Source organism: Cuculus canorus, chromosome 1 (genome assembly GCF_017976375.1).
Source record: "Cuculus canorus isolate bCucCan1 chromosome 1, bCucCan1.pri, whole genome shotgun sequence".
NCBI lineage: Eukaryota > Metazoa > Chordata > Aves > Cuculiformes > Cuculidae > Cuculus > Cuculus canorus.
This window is the reverse complement of record NC_071401.1, coordinates 129190346-129215752: the sequence shown is the minus strand read 5'-3', so window position 1 is coordinate 129215752 and position 25407 is coordinate 129190346. Positions and strand designations below refer to the sequence as shown.

The following is a 25407-nucleotide window of genomic DNA, read 5'->3' as shown; positions in this document are numbered from 1 at the left end:
GGTTGTTAACTCAAATGGCCTTCACTTATTCTTGCTCCACCACTGGCAGGTGAAATAAGGCTTTGGGCACCAAGATAAAGTAAGCTGCAAGCCACAAAGGCAGAGGATACCTAGCACAGATCCAGACATACCTCATGGTTCAGACAGACCATGCATGATACCTGGAGCAATAAGCAGGCCACCAGCCATGCCAAAGTTTAAGAAGACTTTGTAAAATCTCTGGTGGCCTTGAAATGGACAACAGCTTCTGTCATTCCCACAGAGACCTTCCTGCCCCAACTCTTTTAGTACAAGCCACCACCTAAAGCAACTCCTGCTGCAACTGGCACAAGTTATTACACACAAGAACTGAAAGTCCTGTGGCTTGGAAATCTTACATGCATGTCTGTAGGTTGATGATTTGAGTATCCCGACAGAATAACATGAAGTTTCTACTGCTGCTACTCAGGCAATATTTGCACCAAAAGGTACTAGTTCAGAAGTGACTTGTCCTCTGGAAACCTACAGATAAATGCTGGCTTGTATTGAAAAGGGGAAGGAAATCCAGAAATGGAGACTTCCAGGAAAACTGACCTTTCTTCTGCCCTTTAAAAACGTCTGCCCAAGATGAGGTGCCTGCCACTCTACAAAGACTATCCAGCGTGGAATGGCTGGATCCAACAGAAAATGTTATTTCTGCAGCTTCTCCTGAACACTCATTCTGGATGGATCCACTCTCAAACCTGCAAAATAATTTTTATGCATATTATCTTCTTAAACAGCATTTTCAACTCTGTTTAGGAGAAGGGAGAAAGCAAGAATGGAGGTTTTCTTCCCTTTGCCCTGTGGCAGAACCATACCATAGTGTCAACACTCTCATTAGAATATCTCATTATCAAGCAACTGAAAGCTTAGAAGACAAATGGACAGCTGTTGACAGGCCAGATGTGAGCCTCTGATGATATTATCCCCACATTCAGGACAGATTTGTCATCTGAATTCGGCTTCTCCAAACCATAGCTGCACTTGGGCAAAAGGCAGCTTCCGTGGCAGTATAGGGGTGAGGGAAGGAACTGCAAGCCTGCACTGACTGCGGAGAACAACCTTAAAGGCTAGTTCATTTATAGGTTTGGTGGCTAAACACACAGTGACATGTCTTTGTGACGGCTTTCCACACTCTGAAAATGGGTTGCCCTCTTCAGCGCACTTTACAAGGGGGTATCCCTGCCTGGAAATCCCTATTGTGGTGTTAGGATTTCATCTGCAGCAACAGCAGCTGTGTGAATTTTATTAGCAAAGGCTTTCAGTCTTTAATACTTTCCACTGAAAGAAATAAAAAAAAAAAAAAAACCAAGAAAAAAAAGAGGCAAAAGAAAACAACAATGCTGTGAAGTGGTTTGATGCATTCATGTTCTGCAGACCATATGCACACACACTGGCAGACAGCATGGCAGGCAGGACTTTACTCATGACGTGAGTTGCGGTCATTGGAGGAAGCTAGAGAAGGAACTTGGGGTTTCTATTAATCGAAGGCAGCGTAAGAACTTACAGGAATCTAGGATGTATTACTGCAGATTTACATACAGCACAGGAGATGTGTGCCTCAGAGATACGTAGCAGATCACCAAGAACAAGCAGTCCTGGAAAATGAAAGCAGCTTCCAAGAAGTGTTGAAGGTCTGAGCTGCTATTGCTCGGCATTTTCTAGGCAAATATAGAAGAACTGCACTTGTTTTCTTGTCCCTCTGGGACGTTTCAGGCATCAGGCATGGTTCCCTCAAGAGGCAACAAAGATAAAATCAACCAGTTGTGAGCTGATAGCACAAGCAATGGGGCCATGTTTCCACATGTGGCAGGGAACCTGCACTTCAACCTGCTGCTGCCTACTCACCTGACCCTTGAAGATCTGAAGAGCAGAAAGCAGGAAGATGGATCAAACTGGGTGGCTCATTCCCCAGCTTAAGGAATGTCTACAACCTCCCCACAGAAGAATTAGACTTTTCTATAGATACTATGAAGACAGTCCATGGGGTTTTCCTGTTTGTGAACATCTCATCATAAGAACTTCCTCTTATCCTTCCCTTTGGGGTTAATAGTTATCTTCCTAACAGCAGAGAGAAAATAGCATGATTTCTCTTGAGGATAACTGTGTTTGGAGACTGATTTATCTGTTTGGAACAGCCACCATTCTTTGCAGCCACAATTCTCCTCTTTGGAAATCCCCGTGAATTTTCCTGAACTTGTTGGGGAAAAGAATAGTAATGTGGTTTCCAAGAACTAGGGCCACTTTCTGTAGCATCCACACTCTCTCCAAGTAACACAGCACTTCCTCCTCCATAAGAAAAAGTCAGCTGCCCATCCTCAGAGCAATTCTGTGGTCCAGTCAAAAAGTTAATTTCTTTTTTAGTGATGACAGTGAGCATGGATGAGGTTTTCTTCCTTTTTTTTTTACTTATTAAGAGATCATTTAATGTTATTGTTCATGCTGAGAAGGAGTCTGGCTCCAAGAATGAATGCTGTTAGGCAAAACTAATCCTGGAGCTGATCAAAATGATCAAAATTACATCAAATCTGGGATCAATATCACCTACACTCATTTATCATAAGTACTGTAATTTGAGTCACAGTACCTAACCTAACATAAGTTAGGTTATAGATCTCACCACCTCTCAGGCTGGCCACTGAGAACACAAAAATGATTTTTTCCTCTGATGATCTTATAATCTTCTTCTCTAAGGGACCTTAAAATAACTGTGAATGGCCAAGGAAGGTCAACAGGGCAAAACTCCCACATCAGTTGTTTTGGGGACTGGTTAAGGTGTAAGGACGATACAAAACCACAGAGAAGCCAGAGAAACTGTCATGACTTCAGCCACAGCTTGGCCAGGGGACTGGATCATCTACCACCACACCCACTAGGACCTTAGGATCTTGAGTACTGCCTACTCAGCCCCTTACTTCCTTGGGTCTCATCTGCGGCAGAGTAGAAAAGAACTAGTCCTAATAAACAAACTCTTACTCCTCCCCATCCTTACTATTTCAGTAAGTAAAATTCCGGTTTTGCTTTTTTCTCTAATTAGATGTGAAACCAAAGCCGAGGAAACTAGAATTATTTCAGGAGGACTTACCAACAGCTTCCCCACAGACCCTACAAAATTAGAGTAGACAACTACCTCCTTCTATGAGTGCCTGTTAGGGGAAATTGTTCAATCATGCAGTTGTCATGTATGAAGAATCAAAACCCTGTTCCCCACATATGGAGAGAGCAGAATATTACACAGGACACTGCACAACCAGAATAGGGACCTAACTAATGCTGACTGCTTTACTGTGTATGCAAATTATTATCTCACAGCACGTCAGAAGAGTACAGGTGTTTTCTCCTAGTGTCCTGGCCAAACTCAAGTAATTACATTCCCTCAACTTAAATTCCCTCTGCAGATTCAGACAAGCACACTCATTAGGTCTCCTTTGCCAAAGTGTTCTCCTGTGCAGTGTAAAGCAGCTGCCATACTTTGCACCAGAAGCAGCTGCATTTAAATGAAAGGAAATTGAATTGCCTGACAGAAGTGTGAGGGTCCATAAAGCAGGATCAGATCCTTCAAATCAAGAGGTGATTTTGAAATGTAAGAGTTTGAGATCTGCACCCTTTCCACCATGCGCCACTCCCACTCAGTGTATCAAATGGCTCAATGAGTGTGGAACCCAAGCAGTTGAACAGTCTGTTGGGTCAGGGCCAGGGCCAGAAAGCATGAAGGACAGGGCAAGGATGAAGAACTAGCAAGCAGTGGGCCTTCCACTATTGGGAACAGAGACATTTTGGTCTGAGATGGCAGGGGTAGAAAAAAAAGTCATTCACAGAGCCCAGCCTGGGAGCCCGGGTACCAGGAGAGACGGCAGCAGCTGTAGGGAGCAGAGCTTGCTGAAACTGATTTTTTTAACAGCCACCTCAGGAAACCACTATGATTTTAACAGCCAATTCTACAAAATAGGCCTGAAGTGCCTTTAGCACAGCCCTACTCCTAACAGAATCCAAGCTGGCCCTGAAGCCTCCCCTGACCTTGCTCTGCATTTAAAATGAATTCCAGAGAGCATTATAATCTGGACAAAGAGGAACAGAATTAGATTTAGGAGAGAGCAACTAAGGTGACTGCCCAGGGCCTGAAACTGGAGGGGAGCCCCACTAATCCACATTAGGCAGCAGCAAGAGTCAGACCCTCCAAGGGGGGCAGCGAGAAGTGACCAAGCTCTGCCTTTGCCCTGTGCCCCCAGAATTTAATGCCGGCTGTGCAGCAAGAGAAGCAGGGCTAGGTCAACATAAGCAGGAGAGGCAAGGAACAAAGACCCCACACAGGATAACAGTGAGGTGACTTAAAACATTTACAGGCTTACTGCATGCAGGGGGTGAGGAGAAGTCAAGTTTTGTGCAAGAAGGCAGTAAATTTCCTGTTTAAATCTGTACATTGTCTTTCCCAGAAGTAAAGCTACTGATTTCAAAGCTGTCCAAACTGGTCTACAGGGCAGTGCCTCAGCAATTACAATTTGGTGCTGTGGGGCTGGTATCTATGTGTGTGGGTCATAGACGGTGTCAGCCTAACTTGAGAGTGAACAACTGTGATTGAACAAAATGAGTTTTCCTAGTATTATAGAATGGTTTGGGTCAGAAGAAACCTTAAAGTTCCAGTTCCAGCCCCACTGTCATGGACAGGGACACCTTCCACTAAATTAGGTAGCATCATATCACACCCATGAACTCCACAGTACATCTCATGAGCCCTTTCTGGAGAAAGAAAGAAATCAAACCCAAGAACATTTGGAGCAAAAAAAGTCACCAGAGAGGGGCAGAGAAGCATGGTAACCACCTAGCTGACTAAGGCTGATGATGTGCTCCATCAAATGGCATCTCTCTAGAGACATGGAAAACAAAGCTCTGGAACTGCAGCGAAATCTTGTCACAAAACAAGCTCTGGGATTGCAGCAAGAGAGGAGAGCATTGAGAGCTGTGAGCAAAAGTGAAGACATCTTGGTTTCAGTTCTAGCCACAAGAACTGGGTGAACCCGAACCTGACTCAAATTACATGAAGTTATTTGCATCACAATGAAAACATGCTGCTGCTGCAACTGCATAGCTGGTGTCCTGTGTCCCCCACCCCCTTCCCTGTTCTTCTGGAAAAAAAAGATTTCTATAGCTCAAGGTTTTTGCTCAACACACCGCTTCCTCATTTGTCCCTCAGCTACTTCTCCATCCAGGGCCTTAGGGGCTCAGCCACAGGTCCAGGATCCCAGACATAAGAAGGAAGGAAGAACTCTAGCACCTTACTTCCACCCTCACTGCTAGGGTATGGGGAGGGGAAACTACGTAGGAAACTACTTTGCTTCCCAATTATCCAGCAGTGTGAACTGGCCAGCCTCAGCCAGCGAGGGGGAGCATGAACGGCCCACAGGGAAAGGACATCATCCCTTATGCACCCAGACTGTCTTCAGGATGGAGGCACGGCCATGATGGGATCACTGGCTAACCCCAAATGGCTTCGTGGGAAGTTCAGCACCTTGTTCAGGCCAGATTGTAACTACAGCAGCCACCCCCTCCTGCCTCTTCTCTCCCTCCAGACAGTCTTCTGGTCCTGCTAATTTGTTACTTCCTATGTAAAAGCCTTTTCTTCCTGCAGACTCTCTTTTCTTTATAAAAGGCTTCTGGGTTAGGTTTTCCAAACCTGGTCTCCTGGGTACCACTGGCATGGAGTTACTTCTGTGTTCTTCAAGTACTTGTCACCAGGACCTTCTGGGGAGAAAAAAAGTAACTACATTATGTTTCTTTTCCACATATAACACTTCACCCCCTTGTCCCTGCTGAAGAAGAAAAGGAAATACTTAGAAATATGCTCAGCTAGCTGTGTTTTCAGCAGTATATGAAGCAAAATTCTCCCACAAACCTTATCTCAGCAGATGTACATTCATTGTGAAACTTCGGTTTCAAGAGAAAGATTTCCTTGCTAAGAGGGAAATGAAATGGAAGCTGAAATGAAGCGTCCTGCTGCCCATGCTACTCACAAGTGTCTATGGTCCTCTCACTGCATGTCTTGGATGCTTGTGCAAGCAATGTCTGGAAGGATGGTAAAAGTGTGTGGTTGCTTCCAGGGTTGGACTTTGAACTGGTGTGAGCCAGGATGGCTCACTGCAGTTACGCAGCTGATTTACACCACTGCACAGGTGGTCTTCTCTTCTGCATGTTACCTCTAGCATACTGGGGACAGTGATACCAAGCCCTTCAATGACACTTTTGTGACACTAACTGTCTAGCACTGCTACCTCATTTTCCCTGGAAAAAATGGTGGGTGACTGGACTTCAGGGTAAAATGTGCTGCTCTCTCTGCGCCTGGTATGCAGGAAGCATCTTCTGAGAAAGGCTACGTCCCATGAGCAGAGCAGAAGAAAAGTGAGATAAAACAACAGCTAGTTCTCTTTGCTATCCTGCTTCCAGGTGTGGCAGTGGTGGATTTATTAGATCAGGCTACACCAAATCATTTCTCCAAGACTTGTGCTGTTATCCTTCTTTCTGTCATACTTCATGCAGTGGTTCCTTACTTGTAAGGAAGAAGAAGAAGAAAGAATAGACTATAGGTGAAATGCCAGCCTAAAGCAGGTGAGACAGGCCCTCAGTTCCTTGTCCAGCAACACATTTCTTCCACAGACTCAAAAATAACCTAGAGGCAACAGGTCTTTGACCCTTGGAGCAAGACCTACACTGCTGTGGCAGGTGCCTGCCTCCCTCATTGCTATACAGAGCCACAAAGCATCACTGAACATGATATATGTATATGCCTTAAATGCCTACACAGCTCTTGACATGGATTTCGCAGCCCCACATACAATTGGAGACCCATGATATTAGGCCATACATGCCAAGTGTGGGTGTGTGCCTCGTGGCCCAGCCTCCCTGCCCAGTCTTCTTTTACAGTGACACTTCAGCAGTGGCTCTGGCCCAGGACAAAGATAGATGCCATGTTGTCCTAGGTAGGGCTGATGGGACTAACCTGGTCAGCTATGGCGAGGTCACACCACAGAGCACACTCTGACCATGTAAGGGGATGGACTCTCCTCTCCAGATCAGACAGTATTGTGGGCAACGGGCTCTCAGCAGCCTAGGGCAAATGGTTACGTTTTGTGGTATTCCTGCACTATAAATCAAGACCTCAAAGGATTATCATGAGGATGAGCACATGAAGCAAAGCAAGACTTGTTGCAAAATCACAGCAAGTGAATGCCTCAGGCACCAAAAGAGTCTGAACTGACTGCCACTATGGACGTGTTTGTCTCCTACTACTACTACAATCAATTATCCTTCATATCCTCTGTGTCAGTGCCTACTCAACACCACCTCATGTAAAGCTGCCACAGCCCACTAAGCACCACAGAGAGGCATGAGAGCCCATCAGCACTGATGCCCAGACAGGGAAGCAAGTAGGCATACTTGTGTTGTTGTGTTTCTGCTTGTGCAAAGAGGAGGAAAGGTTTGTAAAGCCCATTTCCCAGAATTACTTGCTCCTGACTGCAAGAGGTCCTGCTAAACCTCCCACAGGGACCTCCTGACTGGGCACATGCAGTACAAGGATCAACTGTGGTGCCTTTGCTGAGTTCCATTTCTTTAGGAAAAGGACACGGACAGTTTTTAACTGTGTATCAACACTGACAATGGATTGCAGTGGTTTTGCTTACTCGACTTTTGGACAAACAGCAAAACATCCCATCCCCATGGCATCGCCACCAGTTTCACAGGCTTTGCTAACCAATGTACTTACACAATTTGTTCCTTCCACTCTTCTTTCAAGGAAACTATAACACAGGGTAGATTTCCTAAAGGGCTTGGCATAGGCTGTTGGACATACTGTCTCAGTAAAGGTTGCGAAAAATGACTTCCAGTGAGTCACAGCCACATGATTTTGTCCAGTGTCCCATGCCCACCCCAGTGTCAGCCTCCAGCCTTGTGTGTCACAGTGTCAGACCAAGTCATCTCCCAGGACACAATAAATGCCCAAAGAAACTGTAGTGGTGGCAATGGCAGCTATTTCCTAGCTCAAGAAACACAAACTTATGGGCTATTTTCCTGGTAAACAGATGCTTCTTCACTTGTGCTGATGAAAGTCATCTCCAACTTTTTCTTTTTAACTTCTGTAGCAAAACAAAATGAAAAGCAGAGACAAATTTGTGAGGCTGCCTTTGATTTTCTGCAGTAGCAGAAACCAACCCAGGGGGTGGGGGAGGGGAAAAAAAATGAGAAAAACCAGTGTTGGACTAGACCATTCGCCCAGGCAGAGAAGAATGCTGGAGGTGGGATATGCCAGGATGACATCATAGGAGTGATGCAGCTGATCTAGGGCCAGGAATCCTGCGTAGCAGGGAGCTATGCAGCATGTATATAGGGAAGGGTATATAATTTTTATATATAAAATCTGCTGTTTGGAGTACATACACCCAAGCTGACAAATGCAGATGGTAAGCTGCATACTTTGCCTGTGTGTCTCAGCTAGGTGGAGCAGGGAATTCTGCCTGTCAGAGGTCACCCAAAGCTTTTCCGTGAGAAGAATGTGTTTCAGTTTGCATTCAACTTTGCCAAATTTCAGCTGTTTGAGCTGGATTTTTTCCATGCATTCTGTCTGCCCCAGGCTAAGTGGTTTTTGGGAAAGCTTCAGCAAAATGCTTCAGTCGTTCCTGAGCACAAAGCCAGGGAAAAAAACCCACATTTTGCCCCTGTTACAGACTATACATATGAAAAGAGGTCTTTGGGGGATCCTGTAATGGCTCCACACACTGGAAAAGGAACGTGGTGTTTGTGCAGTCAAAATCAGGCCTCCTGCTGGCCCTGTGTGATTTTGTCCAAATCGGTCATGTTATAATCTTCCCAGAAACCTCAGTACATGCAGGCTCAGTGGAGACTTTTTAGAACTTGAAAACCCCACCTGTGTGCTTTATCCATGAGCCTGAACCATGATGGAAAGAAGGAAGAAGTCTCATGTGAATCAGGGTATGGGGGAAATGATGTACAAACTATGAGGGAACTCTTTTCCCAAGCTCTGGCTGCTCCAAAAAAAGGTCAGCTGCTGGCAACCAGCCATTCCTAGAGAAGCCAAGCCTCTAAGGCCACTAAACTCCTTCCTACTCATATGCTCAGTCTTTGTTTATATCAAGCATTGTAGAGCTTATAGCATCATAGAACCATAAAATGGTTTCGGTTGGAAGGGACCTTAAAGATAATCCAGTTCCAGCCCCTCTGCCATGGGCAGGGACACCTCCCACCAGGCCAGGCTGCTCTAGGCCCATCCAACCTGGCCTTGAACACCTCCAGGTATGAGGCAGACACAACTTCCCTGGGCAATCAGTGTCTCACCACCCTCACTATGAAGAATTTCTTCCTAATGTCTAATCTAAATCTTCCCCCTCATCCTATCACCCCATGCAAACAGCCCCTCCCCAGCTTTCCTGTAGCTCCTTCAGGTACTGGAAGGTCACTATAAGGTCTTCCTGGAGCCTTCTCTTCTCCAGGCTGAACAACCCCAACTCTCTCAGCCTGTCCTCATAGCAGAGGTGCTCCAGCCCTCTGATCATCTTCATGGCCCTCCTCTGGACCCGTTCAACAGTTCCATATCCTTCTTGTGTTGGGGATTAATGGTGGTCAACCACTGCTGCAAGAACACAGAAGGAGTTGAACTACTCCTTAAGAGTATGTCCCTTTGGAATGTGAACTCGTTCCCTGAGTCTCACCTCTGCTGACAGAAAAATCTACCAGGTTTCACGCTTCTTTCAAAGGATCACTCCAGAGAGAGGCTAGTCCAGAGAATTCTGCCCCAATGTCTCTCTGGCTGCCTTAGGAAATAAGTTCTGGGAAATTTGCTGACAAACCAGCCTGGGACTCGGGAAGATCCTTCACATAACATAAACAAAACACATGATGAAATGATGTGCTTTGGAGAGTTTGGTTTCTCTTTCGCTTTTTCTTTTGAGCAACCTGGTCTAGTGAAAGGTATCCCTTAATGTGGCAGAGGCGTTGGAACTAGATGATCTCTAAGATTCCTTCTAATCCAAAACATCCAATAATTTGATGATTCTGTAAAGCTAATTTAGGAACTTTAACTGCAAATCCAATAAATCCTAAGAAGAAAGTTAAGGTGACAAAGCCAAGCCTACAACAGCAAGAAATCCAGAATAAAAATTTTCTTGTGCTTGACTCTCTTTCCTATGCACTTTTAAAATAGTGTTTTCACGTGATGTGATATGATATGATCAAGTATTAACACCATGAAATATTGCTTACACTGGCTCTGGGTATTTATTGCAAGCAAACGAAAATTAAGCCAAGCTGCACTGATAAGCCTCTATTCAAGTAAGTAGGCTTAGTATTTCAGTGGGACTATCCCTACGAATGAACACTGACTTTCACAATTCAGTCCAAAATACCTATACTTTAGTAAGTAAATAGATAGGAAGAATAATTAGCGTAAAGAGCTGAGCCAGGCACAAACTTCCATTACCTTGACCATGAAATACCTAATTTATACAAAATCATTGTGGTAAGAGCAGGAAATAGCCCATCAACTGATGTAAATCACTCACTATCTCATCCTCTGGCCCTAATCCCATTCAAAATTAGAAGAATGCTCTAATCAGAATCTGCAAGAACGGAGGAGGTAAAAGATAATGAGATGGTTTTATGAGGAGAAGTACATTGGCACGGAAATATGTTACAAATCTGAGATGAACTAAAAATAAATAGGCTGGAATATGTTCTGGTAGTACATACATTCATTTTTCTAAAGAATTAATAAAATTGTCAGACTGCACAAAGCAGAACTGGAACTACAGCTGATGCTCCTGAGCACTTGCTAAATGCTGCACAAGAGAGAACTGATGAGTCTTAAACACTAGCCTTCTACTGATTATTTGAAAACTGGTTTTTGCTTAATCTTCCTTCTGATGGGTTCCCCAATCCAGCATAATTGGAACAATATAAGAAAAAATTCTCTACTATAAAAATCCATTAATAGGTGAAGAAAGGAAGAAAACATGTGCTATTGATTATGTAATTTATGTGTTATGATATCCCAATTGGCTGACACATTTGGTGGTGCCCTTAGCCTTTAAAACTATATGGATTATATAGTACAAATCTGCCTCTAGGAGTAGTGGACGTTTTATAGAGAAAATCTTTCTATTAATATGCCACAGCTTATGACTGCTGAATGTATTTTTGGTCCAACCTCAATAGAGGAAAAAATGGGAGGAATTCTGCAATTTTCAGTGGCATTTCTACAGATGTTCCAGGCAGACAAAATTCGGCCATTTTATCATCATTCAAATTAAACTAACTGAGCATGTGGATTCCTTTCTGGAAGAAAAGATTTACATATTAACCACTATGAAAGGCGTGTAAGGTGGAGAAGGCTGTGTGTTTTATATATCCAAGTGAGACACTGTTTCTCTCTGGCAGAAAAATATCTCAGTTTTTCCTTTCCAATTAACTATTTCTCTGGCCATGACACTGCTGTTATCTACTCTTCCCTTTCTTTAGGGAACATCTGGGTAACCACTGTCAGAGTACTTCATTAATAATATCAAATAACAATTCTCCTATAAACAGGTCCCATCTTCTGCAAAACTTTAGGCTAGTTTCCTGCAGAAATGAGCCTTATGCGACCATAAGTGTGTGGGTGGATCCGTATGCCTCCGGTTATCTGCTCTTCCCCTTCACCCTCCCAGTAACTTTTCAACTGCTTAAGAAATTTCCATCGAATATGACAGAAGGGCAGTTGTATTCAAGTTAGTATGAACTCTCACATTTTGTGCAAGCAGGTGACAAAGGAGAGAAAAAAAAAATTTAATGGTGCCCCCAACGATGAACTCGCTAAGATAGCAGAAAAACACCTTGTCCCGAATTAGACATTAGAGACTCTACACAACAGATGGCAAGCAGGCTTACTTCTACCTATGGCAGAACAACTTGCTTAGTGGGACATTACTATTTTTAATTTCAAGTAAAGAAGAGAACCTGCAGTGAAAGTTTTGATGGACATAGGGACAGAGCAAGAAAAGAAAATCTTTGAAACTCTGTGTGCTCCTTCTGCAATACCTGCAGTTATCTAAGGAGCAAGAATCTTTTCACTCTTCATTCCATTCTCGCCTCGACTAATTTTGTTCTTTAATTATGACTCTTGGCAGCCTTCAGTACAAGTGAGGATTTTCCTCCTTTAGGTAATGCATGTTCTTGGCTCCGAGGAGGAGGTTTGTCTGTCAAAACATTAGCTGCCTCTTTTATATGTTAAGTATTAATTCTATTTATCTTCAAATTATTTTCAAATACTGGAGGCATTCTTCCCTGTATTGGAATGCAACAAGTGCTTAATTTCAGGTTTTCATGTTATTCTTGCTCAGATATGAGGCCAAAAACAAGTAATTAAATTCTCATTTAAACCCCATTTCCTTAAATACATCTATTCTCTTACCACACACAGACTCTTTACTAGCCCCATGCTCTTTCACAGGAGGCAGGAGCCTGTAGCCCATGGGGACTGGTAGAGCCTACAACTTCATTTCAGACGGCCTGTAACCACATTATTATTATTATTCCACTATTTACTGGTTAACACTAAGGCATGTGTTAATGTGCAGCAGACCAAAGGTGTTCGAAAGACTTATTTGTGCCCCAGCAAGGAAAGAATTTCTTGTCCCAAATGTAAAGGAAGGAGTTAATGGCTTACCACCACCTAACGCAGAGGTCCTTCTCCCCTGTTAAGTATGCCCAGTGACAGTCTTGACTCATGCTCACATCCGCAGACATTGCAGGTCTATTCTTCCAGAAGAAAGAAAATGAAGGGTTAATTCTGGAGTGGTCCAAAGAAAACTGAGAAACAAAGGTGGGTTTTGTGCTCTCTGCGTTCAGGACCAAAATTAGTACTAGTATCCAGGCAGTGTAGGTCTATGCTGACCTCCGTGCTAGCCCCCCAGAGCCTTCAATGGCTATTAATATTTTCTTTTCTTCTACTGAGGGCTTCTCCTTTTGTGTGAAAGAGAAGGAGCTGTAACATACCTCGCTGAAAAAGGCATCAGTCCTCTATAAACTGAATGAAACTACCACCTGGCTTCATTCTGCCAAAAGAAGAGGCAGTAGCGGGTAAGTCATCAAGACCAGTCTGCTCAAAACCCCTGCCGAGGCCACAGAAGATGCAACTTCAATGCTTTGAGCTAGCCAGGACCCCAAATCCTAAAGATGTATTTAATGCATTGTAGCATGCAGGCAAAACTTAGGCAACAGGCACAAAAATAGAACCCTGTATCCACAGCAACACAAGCACACAAGAAGTCGTGAACTCCCATGTCCCACTTTTTCAAGGCTCCAGCAAAGCTCTCCCCAGAACCAAGGATGGATGCCTGAAGAGCAAAATGCACTTCAGAAACTTTCCTGCACTTTTTGGAGGGAAAGACCTCCACGCTTCCCTCCTTGCACCACCTTCCCAGTTTCCCAAGGGGCAGCCCACCCTGCAGTGTGTCTGAGCAGGGAACACAGCACCACAACAATGAATCTACACTTTCCATTGCGAGGAGGAACATGACTCACAGTCCTCATGATGACCCAGTGATTTACGGTATCCAAAGCAAACACAGCTAGTGAAGCTCCTCAACAAACAATCAACAATCTCCTGCTAGCTGCAACAGTTCACCCCATGAAATGAATTTTAAAGTTTCTTCTCAATTTGTTCCTCGCCTTTGCCTTCCCCCATTCATTCTCAAAGAGGACAGTCATGAGCAAAGCCTCACCTTCTATGCATAACCTCACCTTCTCACCCAAGCTAAACCAAAAAAGCTGATGGAGGCCTACACAACATCCTTCTTGGTTTTCATCACATGTCCCAACACCTGTTGGATAATGATGTTTGGAATATTCAGAAGGAAATTAAATCCTCACCTCTTTCAGGAAACTGCTTTTATTTTAGTAATCCCATCTCCCCTTTAGAGGTGGGCAGGGAAACAGCTTTGCACAGTGACCATGGTGAGCAGTACAGAAACTTCCTGCTGTGCCAAAGAGGAGACTTACAGCCTGAGCTCCAGCACTTGGACCACCTTCACAGCCACCAGTTTCATCCTATTGCCTGACAAGCTCCATTGTCACTTATCCTGAGTGACTTGGGAGGCTAGGAGGAGGAGGAGAGCAGGAGGGCAGGCAGTGACAGTCCTTTATGCTGCAACACCAGGGACAGGAGTCAGTCAAGTTCAGTGTCCGTAAGCATCATCAGAGGAGAGCACTAACACACCACCTTCATTGTCATCATCGACATGAGAGGACTTCGGGCCCTTCCCTTATCCCCACTAGCTCACCCACATGCCCAGCAGTCTACTGCACATACAGACTGCAGACAGCTGCTATCAGCAAAGAATCTGGGTATGTTTTTGCAGAATTTACTATGCGTTTTTAATCTTTGCTGATACAATCTTCAAGAATAGCAACTGGCTTTGCAGTATCTGCTGGTAAGGAGTGGACATGAAACTACTTCATTCTGGCCATCAAATAGCAATCGTATATTAACAGCTTTCAGTTTATTCCCTGCGGTACCTGGTTCAGATTTGTGAAAGCAGAAAAACTTGCTAATATGTTTTCAGATTAAATGGACCTTTTCTTCTTGTAATGTATGTGTCTAAAAATAACAGGAGTTGCACAGTCATGTTAAGAGATTAAATTACCCTGAAATCTGCAGAGGCATTACAGCTGCTGAAACAATACATATATATACTTTATTCAGCAATAGTGTGCTTAGTCAGGACAGATTTGAGTGGTCACGAGGACCGCTCTGTTTCTCTTAGTACAGTGCTTGTGAAATGCTGTATAAAAACACAGTAGTGTAAACCACCTGACACCTACAAAAAGGCCTGTTTTAGCAATCGCCCTGTACAAACCAAACCCAAAAATCAGCAGAGCCACCAGACAGGTTCCAGGTTTCATTTTCCAAAGGGCTGCTGTACGCAGCAAAGTGTATGATATACAGCTATATACACCCATACCCAAACCTGCCTGAATGTTTATATTATAAAGCCATGGTTTCAGTAATTTATGATCCTACCGAACTAAATAACAGAGAGAAAATTTCCTTGCTCAAGTGTCCAAATTGCCATTCTACAGCCCCTAGTAGTATTTGCAATGTCTGAATCCAGTACCTAGACTTCCATGGTAATTCAAAAGGGGAATTACACACCTACAGTGGCAGATGCAAAGCCCCAGTACAGAAGGGTGAAACTGCCTGACCTGGGCAAAAGACAAATCCTGATGAGAAAGTCAACCTGCCTGCTTCAGCATTTAGTCCTGTAGCAAGACATCCCCTTGCAATCAGGCGGCCGGCCCCGCATGCTCTCTTTGAGTAGGAGGAAAGCAGTGGCAACACCCCATAAGCCTCCAATAGGTGGGTGCAGACAGCATGTCTACCTAGTCCAGCATCTCCCAGGAGTGACACAGAGGGATACAGGAGGATCTCCCAGGAGCAAGTCAGTCAGGCTCAGTATTTCCAGGCACACCTTGACACCTCAGTACCATCACATATAAAGTAGGTATTGATAAACAAAAAGAGCCTTCACACATGGGTGACAGATGACCCAGAGTTTTAAGGACAGACAATCGGGATTTAGGCACCTAACATGACAAATGAGACTGGCTCCCAGTCTTCAGTACATTGACATGCAGTGGTGGTGCCACCTCCTCGTAGCTAAAGACAGCCACTCGGGTGCAGGGGGAATGCATGCCAGACCCTCAGGAGTGACAGGGAATAGCCCTGAATATTAGCACAATCCATCAGCAAGAGTGGGTTTGGATTCAGAAGTCAGTTGCAGGTTGACTGAAAAGTGTAGAGAAAATAAGGACATACTGCGGAGAATAAAAAGATTTATTGAATGAGGAGAAAAAAGACTCGGAATAAAAGGTAGCAGAACAGTAATTAAAGAACATCTGAGCATTTGTAGAACTCAATGCTTCTCTGGAAAGACTCAGCCCTGCCTAATAATCTCACACTAACACAGAAAAAAAATATGCAACAGGCCATCCCATCCTACGCTGGAGGCAGATCAACCTGGACTTGAAACTCTGCCTTTACCTGAGCTCCAAATCAGCTCAGAGAGATAGACAAAAGATTGAGGGGTTGGTGTCAGGCAGGGCAGCAAGGTCAACCCTTCACAAGGACTTCAGGCCAGCAGGAGGTTAACACAGAGCAGCTCTGTTATGCCTCTGCTTCATCCCCACTTGTTGGATATTTTCAGTGAGAAGTCACTGGTGGAGCAGCTGAATCTCCATCTTGAGAGCCTTCTGCCAGCAGTCCCCTCTGTGAAGGGAATTTGCTGCTGTCTGTCTGCAGCCAAAATCTCACCCTATCTGTTGATACTCATTTGCCCAGAAAAGTTCACTTCAAAGGCAACAGCTGCTCTTCAAAGAGGCAACAAATTGCAGTGAATTGGAGAATCAGTGGCCTCCCCAGCCTGGTCCAGAGCTCCTGCAAGTCTTCGGAGGGGCCCTGGCCCTGATTGCAGAGAAAAATAACCCAGATTTAAGGGGCAGGTTGTCTGTAAACTTTCTTAAAGAAGGAAAACCTTTACACTTACCTTGGAAAAGTCCATTTCTCATTCATAATCCATTTCAGGGTAGATTAAAAATGGAGCATTAACTACCTCACTGAGATCTCACAGAAAATACCGAAGGCCATCTGTAAATTCCAAGCATCCCTGCAAAATCACAGGCACCCAGCCTCTGGGGGAGTACCAATGAAACAGTGAAAACTGCTGGTTTGCCCATTGCCAAAGAAATGCTGTAATTATTTGTGGCTGGTGTAAAAAAGCAGAAAATGATGTTCAGATTCTTCAGCGTAATTCAGGTGTCCTCAGTTTCTTTCAGTCTTTCAGGACTGCCAGCCTGGGTTACATCATGTATTACTGAAAGGCCATATGTGACAATTAAGTATCTATCTGCAGACAGAGAGATACTCTGGCAGCCTGGAAAAATTCCACCATCTCATGTGCTGTCTTTACATGACTGAAAAAGGGATTTTTATATATGACAGAAATTAACTTTTATCATGCTTCAAAAAAAAAAAATCAAAACAAACAAAAAAAACCCTAACCCCACATTATATTTACATTCCATATGGGGTTTGTAACTTCCCTGCTCTGGTTTCGTTCACTGTCCAAATAACAAATTAAAAAAATGCATTTAATCAAAGGCTTCCAGTTCATACAATCCCATCATCTCTCTCCCTGTACTTTCGTATCCTTTCTTACAGTGTACCTAAATCAGCAAGTCTAATTCCGTATGGTTACTTAGGACCTCTGTTCTACAAATAAATGCCCTAAGAAGAGCTTCATTGCCACAGAGGTTCACAGACTTGGTTTGAGGTACTCTGATCAGGCTCTTAATGGCCCAAGAGGAACAGAGACCATTTTTCACTTACAAAGTTTTCCCAGAGAGCATCACAGCACCCTCAGCACTGAGATTGTCCCAGGTAAGGCCTAACAGCAGAGGGATTTCCAGAATATCACATCACACAAAATACCAGTTTGGGTACCTGTTTTATACTCCATAATTGCTCCACAGTTACACCATGTTGGTTCACTTTTATTTTATTTTTTCCTTCTAAAAAGGCACAGAGTCTCCAGAAATGTGAATTCAGTGCACTGAAATGTTGAGCAGTTGAAGAGACAAACTGAAACTCAAGCACAAAGCACTCTTACTCAAAGTGACAATAGACATTCAGGGCTTCACATGAAACCCAAGCAGGACAGCCATGGGGAAAAAACTCTCCCAGAACTATATGGTTGTTCAATTAAAAGCGGGTGGTTGTCATTGTTGTACCCAATTTGTACTCTGAAGTACAGCAGCTCTGTCTTTCACGTGCCTGTTTCCTGACTCAGTAGAGCTGCCACGAGTGCATCTTGTCCTTCCAAACCCTGAAATGATGGGACACTTACTTATAAAGCACCATGACGACACAACTTCACCTCAAAAAGTGTTTCTGCAAACAGCAGTTCTCTCCTGTATGTTTGTTACCCATCAGTGCTTTTTCTGACAGATGTGTTTAATTTATTAGAAAAATGTTTCTCCTTTTAGCCCAGATAGGTTTGTAATACCACCCACCTGACCACATTATCTGAACAGCCTCCAGAATTGCATTCAGCAACATGTCTAACATCTGTCACACGTAGTTTGCTCACTCACTCTCATCCTCTTGCCCAGGTAAGGTCTGTGCATCCAGTGGCTTGTTTCACTAAGGCGTTTTATTTTTAAGGTGCTTCTGGATGCTTACTAGAGAAATCAGCACCAAGAAGCATATCCTAAGTGGAGAATAGAAGGAAGTAAGCCTGTGATTCTCCTTGGAGGAATTTCTCTCATTTGGTCTCAGACTAGCCCTTGAGAAAACCTCTGTTGCCTGGACAGACAAGCTTATAAATTCTCTTGGATTTTAGTTTCTTTTTACTATGAGGATGGTGAAACACTGGAACAGGTTGCCCAGAGAGGTTTTACATGTCCTAGAAATATTTGTTCAGATTGGACAGAGGCAGCTCTCGAGAACTTGACCTAGTGAAAGACGTTCTTCTTTCTAGCAAGAAGGCTGGACTAGATGACCTTTGAAGTTCCTTTCCAACCCAAACCATTCTGTGATTCTATGATTCTATCTGAAAAGCAGGGGGATTAAATATGACCCTCAAAGTGAAACTCAGACTTTATAATTTATAGACAGGAAACATTCAAGCTACTGAGCATCTGGAACATAAAGGCAAAAGTCATGAGCTTGACGCAGCTTTCCTATTCCAAGCCATTCAGATTAGAAACACGGGGCAGGTTTCTGTTAGAAGTAAGCAGTGATCCCTTAAATACAGTTAAAGCACCCATACAATGTGGTCAGTCAGCAAAGCCCTCTGCAACACCCTTGCTAACCACTGGGTATGAATGAGGGGCATGCAAACTGCTTCAATGCTGCCCAAGAAAAGAACCCAGAGACCCTCTTTCTTATTTGCACTGAACAGATTAGCTAAGTAAAATACCATCAGAGTTGTTGTTTAGACCAGAGCCACATTTTAAGGGAAGAGTGACAGTTAGGACATGATGTGGTGACACTGAGAGCTATTTCAAATAAATGAGGTAGTAGAAATGCAGATTAGATAGGGCAATAAATGACTTCAGGAGGGAGAGATACGCAGCAAGCACTAGAAAGCAAGGGTGTGCTTTTAAGTTAGATTTTAAATGAGCATAGCAGAGGGGTTAATTTGCTACTGAGAGGTAAGTTGGGCTTGGAGCCTTCCACCTCCTAGGACCTCAACTGATCAGGTCTGTCAAGCTTTTCTTTCCATTGGGACCTCAAAGATCTGGAAAGATAGAGGAAAGAGGGGAAGGGGAAGGGGAAGGGGAAGGGGAAGGGGAAGGGGAAGGGGAAGGGGAAGGGGAGGTGAGGGGAGGTGAGGGGAGGTGAGGGGAGGAGAGGAGAGGAGAGGAAAGGAAAGGAAAGGAAAGGAAAGGAAAGGAAAGGAAAGGAAAGGAAAGGAAAGGAAAGGAAAGGAAAGGAAAGGAAAGGAAAGGAAAGGAAAGGAAAGGAAAGGAAAGGAAAGGAAAGGAAAGGAAAGGAAAGGAAAGGAAAGGAAAGGAAAGGAAAGGAAAGGAAAGGAAAGGAAAGGAAAGGAAAGGAAAGGAAAGGAAAGGAAAGGAAAGGAAAGGAAAAAAAAAAAACACTAAAAAAACCCCAGGCTTCTGTAGTTAGCATCTGGAATGCTCAGAACAAGGAGCTCCATGTTCCAGCTCCCATCTAAAAGACTTCTGGACAACTCACATGGAACTTTCACTCTTTTTTGATGGAGCTGCTCAAGAAGACGGCAGAACCCAGGCAAGCCAAGAATTCAGTAACCAGAACACTCTCCAGAGATAAAAGAATCTTTGGTCCCCCCCAGGCAGAAGAGGTAATTGACATTTGCAAAATAGTGGGTGTTCTCACCACTCAGTACCTGGTAAAAGGGGAACAGACAGGGAGGGTGGAAGGAAAGGGCATAGAGGCCACAGAACAACTTCTTCTTCCAGTGTCTTTTGAAAGAAAGCAAGTAGTTTTGCTACAGATACCTTTTGGGAAAGGTACAGTGAGAACACCTACTAAACTGAACTGTCAAAGACATGCAGGGGGAAGGATTTTCCACCAGGTGACAGCTAGAACTTGTACCTTCTCACAGGTCCATCAGCTCAGGGGCAGATTCCATCACCAGATTTCAATGGCCAGAGATGTGAGGTGAAAACTAGAAGTCAGAGCCCTGGGCTGCTGTACCAGAGACTGCCCAGCAGTTTATCATAGAGTCATAGGATGACCTGAGTTAGAAGCGATCCACAGGGATCATCAGTCCAACTCCTATCCCTGCACAGGACAACCCCAAAATTCACACCACGCATCTGAGGGTGTTGTCCAAATTATTCTTGAATATTGTTGGGCTTGGCGTCATGAGTGCTTCCCTGGGGAGCTGTTCCAGAGCTCCACCACCTTCTGAGTGAAGAATCTTTTCCTAATATCCAACCTAAACTTTCCCCGGCTTATCTTCCTGCCATTCCTTCAGGCCCTATCATTGGTCACCAGAGAGAAGAGATCAGTGCCTGGTCCTCCTCCTCCCCTCGTAAGGAAGCAGTAAACTGCAACGAGGTCTCCCCTCAGTCTCCTCTCCTCCAGGTTGAACAGACCAAGTGACTTTAGCCACTCCTCATACGACTTCCTACCTAGACTCTTCACCAGCTTTGTGGCCTCTGGACACTCTCCAGTGGCTTGATATCCTTTCTATACTGTGGCACCCAAAACTGCACACAGTACTCACTGTGGAGCTACACAGTGCAGAGTAGAGAGGGACAATCACCTCCCATGACTGGTTAGCAACAGTGTTTCATGCACCCCAGGACACGGTTGGCCCTCTTGGCTGCCAGGGCACATTGTTGGCTCATGTTCAACCTACCGTCCCCAGATCCCTTTCCACAGGGTTGCTTTCCAGCCTCTCAGTTTCCAGTCTGTACGTATCTTCTAGCAAACTTCATCACTGTAGGATGGATGGCAGCTGTCCCATACAAGGCTTTAGAGTTTGCTTTATTGCAAAGCACAAGGAAGACACTACTGGCTTGCAAGCTGCAATTTCATGGTAGTGCTGCCAGCTTGCTCATTGCCACCCACTGTGCTGGTTGGGTTGTTAGTGCAGCCACATGATGAACTAGACCAGAAATTGATCCAGCTGAGGGAAAAAAAGCAACATGCAAACAAACAACAAAGAAGAGAAGGTGCAAGATCTCTGCCAGATCCATTCCCTAAAGCAGTTACTCAAGAAACTTCACCAGCAATGCCAGTGACAGGAATGAGAGCGCTAGATGAGGAAGGAAAGAAATGCCTAGGCCAGCAGCTAAGCAGTACAGACTCAACTGCAAAACTACTGCCTCTGTTGCTTTCAGCCAGACTGGCACCTTGCAACTTAAAAGCTTTACACTCCGCAAATAACCATGGCTCACCCAGCTTCACCTGTTTGCAAACACCGAGCCCTCTTTTGCATTACTTACACTCAGTTAAGATAGCTTTGCTAGAAAAAAAAAAAAAATCAAAATATTATCTTTTCCCCAACTTGAGAAGATAAGCATCCACTGATTATTGACCTCAGATATTGCCCAGGTAGGAGTCAACATCTATCCAGCTGCCTGACAGCAGAGGCAAGATGTTAAACAGCACCGACTGAAGAGAGATGGTTTCTGAAGCCATCCTTGTTGCAGTACTACACAACCAGCTGGGAGAAGGAACAGAAAGAGAATAAAAGGCAACTGAAATAGATGGAGGAGATGAAAACATCCTGCTGCCTTGTCCTCCAGGACCAATAAGCCTCTAATTTTCTGTCACGCTTCCACGTCCAAAGTTCATTCCTTCCTAAAGGAAATACGTTACCTTACTTCCTACATTGAGCACTGTCACAAATTCGTTTGCTGAGTGACTGAGTGACTCCTACATGATGGATTTTTTAAAAAGAAGGGAAGATGTGTAAGGTTGCTTCTTAGCTTTACTTGGCAAGTGCTTGTGACTCAGGTGGAAATTTCCAAAGTAGGTGAAGTGAAAGCAAGCGAGAAATCCCACCAGCAGTGGACCTTGGCTACGGCCAGCCATAAAACTGAGGTACAGCAGCACCTCTTTGAGCTAAGCCAGTAGAGGTCTCTCTTCCACTAATCCACCAATAAAAATAAATAAATATCTATCTATATTTGTCTGCCTGTGCACGTGCCTTCCTTTCTGATCCCCAGTCCCCAGCCAGAATGAAATAAATACAGCAGGAAGCCAACAGCTTGTATGGGAACAATTTATCGCTTTGCTCCAGAAAGAAAAAAAAAAAAAAAAAAAGAAAGTTTGTGGTCTACCAGGTTACCAAGCTTATGATGTTGACTCCAGGTTCACATCTGGCAGGAAAAATTTATGGTATGGTCAGTCCGAGACCTCTAGCTTCTCTCCCCAAGGAAAGTGAGGACCACAGCTGCAACCGTGCTTACTGGGGCACAGCCATCTGCTTGCAGAGCCCTTCCAGCCTGCACAGGTAGTAGGGTGATAGGGAGCCCTTTCTGCACTTGTAGGTCCCTGGTTTCAATGTGGGTAGAGCCAGTCATGACAGAAAGGCTTTATCAGGCAACAGTTGTTTTTTTGGCCTCCATGTAAAGAACTGCTTGGTCTTTGTGGGAATAGCGTCTGGAGCACACAAAATAGGGCGTCTGCCCACGACTGGAATCCTTGCTTGAAGTCTCAGATGTGAGGCCAAGGATAAAATTGGAATGAAACTAATGTTCCTGCCTGCTGGCTCCTCCAAACAGCTGCAGGCATAGTAGGACGGCCAGGTATAAAAGCTTGAACTGGCACAGCCTGTCTTTGTGGATAGGGAACGCTAAACCACAAGGTGTGTTGCTCCGTGCTTCCACCCAGAGCTGGCTGGCAGGTGCCAAGATGCCGAGACGCAGCCGGCCACGAGCAGCTTGGGCTATGGAACAGGCATCTTCTGTTGCAGCAGCATCAGCACCAGTGTCACCAGCTGTGGCAGCCCACCGCATAATGTGTCACTGCAGCTGCACCGCTCCATTCTCCTAAATCCAGAGCCGGAGAACTCCCCCAAGAGCCTTGGGAGTTGGCCCTCATGTGATCCTATAAAAAGCAAAGAAACTGCTTGTGCCCTTTTCTTGTGGAGAACCTGCAGATCAGCAAGGCTTATTAAGACACGGAGGGTGCACACAGACAGGCCCAGCTAGGGAAAGGGGGCAGTTCGGAGGGGTTACACAAAATCCCACTCCTCAGTGACAGCAGAGTGTGGGAGCAGCAGGGAATGGGCAAACGGCAGAGGTGTCCCCTCTCCAGGGGGGCACAGGGCAGCCGCGCTGCACTGACACACAGCTGCACCCTTGGTTTCAGGGCAGGGGAAAGCTGAAAAAAAAAAAAAAAGGCAAACCAACTGTATCTGTTTGACTCGAGTATATCTCAATTGGAGACAGACACACGTGAACATGTGTTGGCTCCTTGCAAAAAGGCAAGTTTGGTTAGATCCCATCTCGACTGTGGATTAGGCCTCGAGAAGCTGAAGGTGCCCTGCTCTCTCCACACTTCCATGTTGCTTCTACACAGGCAGCTGCAGGCTCTGAACCTTCTGAAGCTGGGACACTGTTCACCTCCTGCAGCTTGGGGCTGGAAGTCAATCCTGTAACGAGTCACAGAGGTTCCCATCTATCACAGGACACCTGGGAACAGGTCAGGTCCTGGCTTTGCTTTCACCTCAACATTATTTTTTGTCCATATTGCTAGACCAAGACTTTTTGCCCATGCATCTCGCCACATCTGGGCTGGTGCCCCTGTGCCATCACACCCAAGGAGCCGGGAGAAGAGGATGAGAGAGGAGCAGGAGCAAGGCTCTGCAGCAAGCAGAGCTCCTTTACCTGTCATTTATTTTAGTGCTTGTTTGCAGCCTTTGGGGAGAATTTTGTAGCTGCTGTCAGGTTTTGCTTGTTTCCTTCAGGCAGGAGCAGGTGAAGAGTGGATAGTCTGAAGGTGGGTTATATTTAGGCAGTTGCACTTTCTGTATGTTATTTTTATGTTTATACTATTATTAATGTTATATTACAGGAAAAGATACATTTGCCTGTCTTTTAACTAAAGTGAAATAGGAATATCTTTTAAAATAAAATAAAATAAAATAAACCACATTTCCCTCTGTTTTTTCACTAATTTTGAGTCTTGCAATGATTGATGTGGGGAAGGCAGAAATCAGACAGGGAGAGGAAAGGTACACAAGCTCTGTGGATGGAGGAGGTGGCCGAGCCTGGGTGAAACACAGCAAACCACAAGTGCAGATACTACCCGCCCAGTCTGAAAAATGCCTTTTTTCAGCTCAGGAAGTAAATGAAACATCAGAGGTAGGGGAAAAAAAATCAACATTAAAAAAAGAACAGAAAGTCCTCAAGGTTTTTCCAGTAAAAATCAAGGCAGAAAAGATCCCACTTGTGGACAGAGCAAAACAATTCATACAATATAATCCAATTATTTTACTGCAGATCAGACATTTTGTTAAAGCCATTTTACTGTGAACATTTTCTTTTGGTGTGTATTTTTTATAAAAAAAAAAAAGGAAGTAACAAACAAGAGAATGGTAGATTATTTTTTAAATGGAAAAAAATCTTTTCAAAACAAAAAGTTGAAAATATCAAAATACCATAGAAAGATGTTGAAACAAAACACGCTGGCATTTCTGAAGTGGAATGTTTTCTTTTGCAAATGAAACTCAGTGCTCCTTCAGTTTCTTTCAGCTGAAGCTACTCAGATGTACAGATGGATATATATGTCAAAAAACTTCATTTTCCAGTGAGCTTCCCCATCTGAGGAAGAGTTGGCTAGTTCCACAACTGAAAACCAGAGGATGTGAATTTTGACTTTAAGGACACATTGTTAGTACTTTCTCTTCCAGCCAAATGTCTCTAGTAAAAAGTCAGTCCCACATCCAAAATATTCCTGCTAAGGAACTGGTCATATCCTTCTCCTCTGGCATGGGCATACACAGCTTAACGCAAGGGAAAACAAACCCTTTCTGCAGTAGGCCCTGCGTGTGCCAGGTTTGTTCTGCATCCCACTTGCCCATGGGGCTGTCTTGGTTCCCTGGGGACAGCAGGTGTGGGGCAGTGGGAGGCTGTACCCCACTGCCTGGTGCCCTCTGAGAGACAAAGCCAAGCTCCAGAGGTAAAAGAGAGCTGGAAGAATCATAGACTCATAGACTGGTTTGGGTTGAAAAGAACCTTAAAGATCATACAGTTCCGACCCCCCTGCCATCACTTGAATTTAGCAGGGCAGGGTCACCTGAATTTAGCAGGGCAGGGGCTGTCAAGGGAAAGCCTGTGGGTTGG

General features: G+C 44.5%; 1 long non-coding RNA gene across 2 annotated transcripts in view; it reads right to left on the bottom strand.

Moving 5' to 3' along the window:
* LOC128853563 (uncharacterized) overlaps positions 1-13031 on the bottom strand; it is a 114408-nt gene extending 101377 nt beyond the window's left edge. Inside the window, exons 1-2 of one of the 2 annotated variants that reach the window (XR_008452160.1) lie at positions 12728-13031; positions 5693-5760 (exon numbers count right to left, since the gene is read on the bottom strand). This is a non-coding gene — a long non-coding RNA (uncharacterized LOC128853563). The remainder of the gene's footprint in view (positions 1-5692; positions 5761-12727) is intronic. The other variant, XR_008452163.1, reaches the window with a different exon arrangement.
* Positions 13032-25407: the final 12376 nt, after the last annotated feature.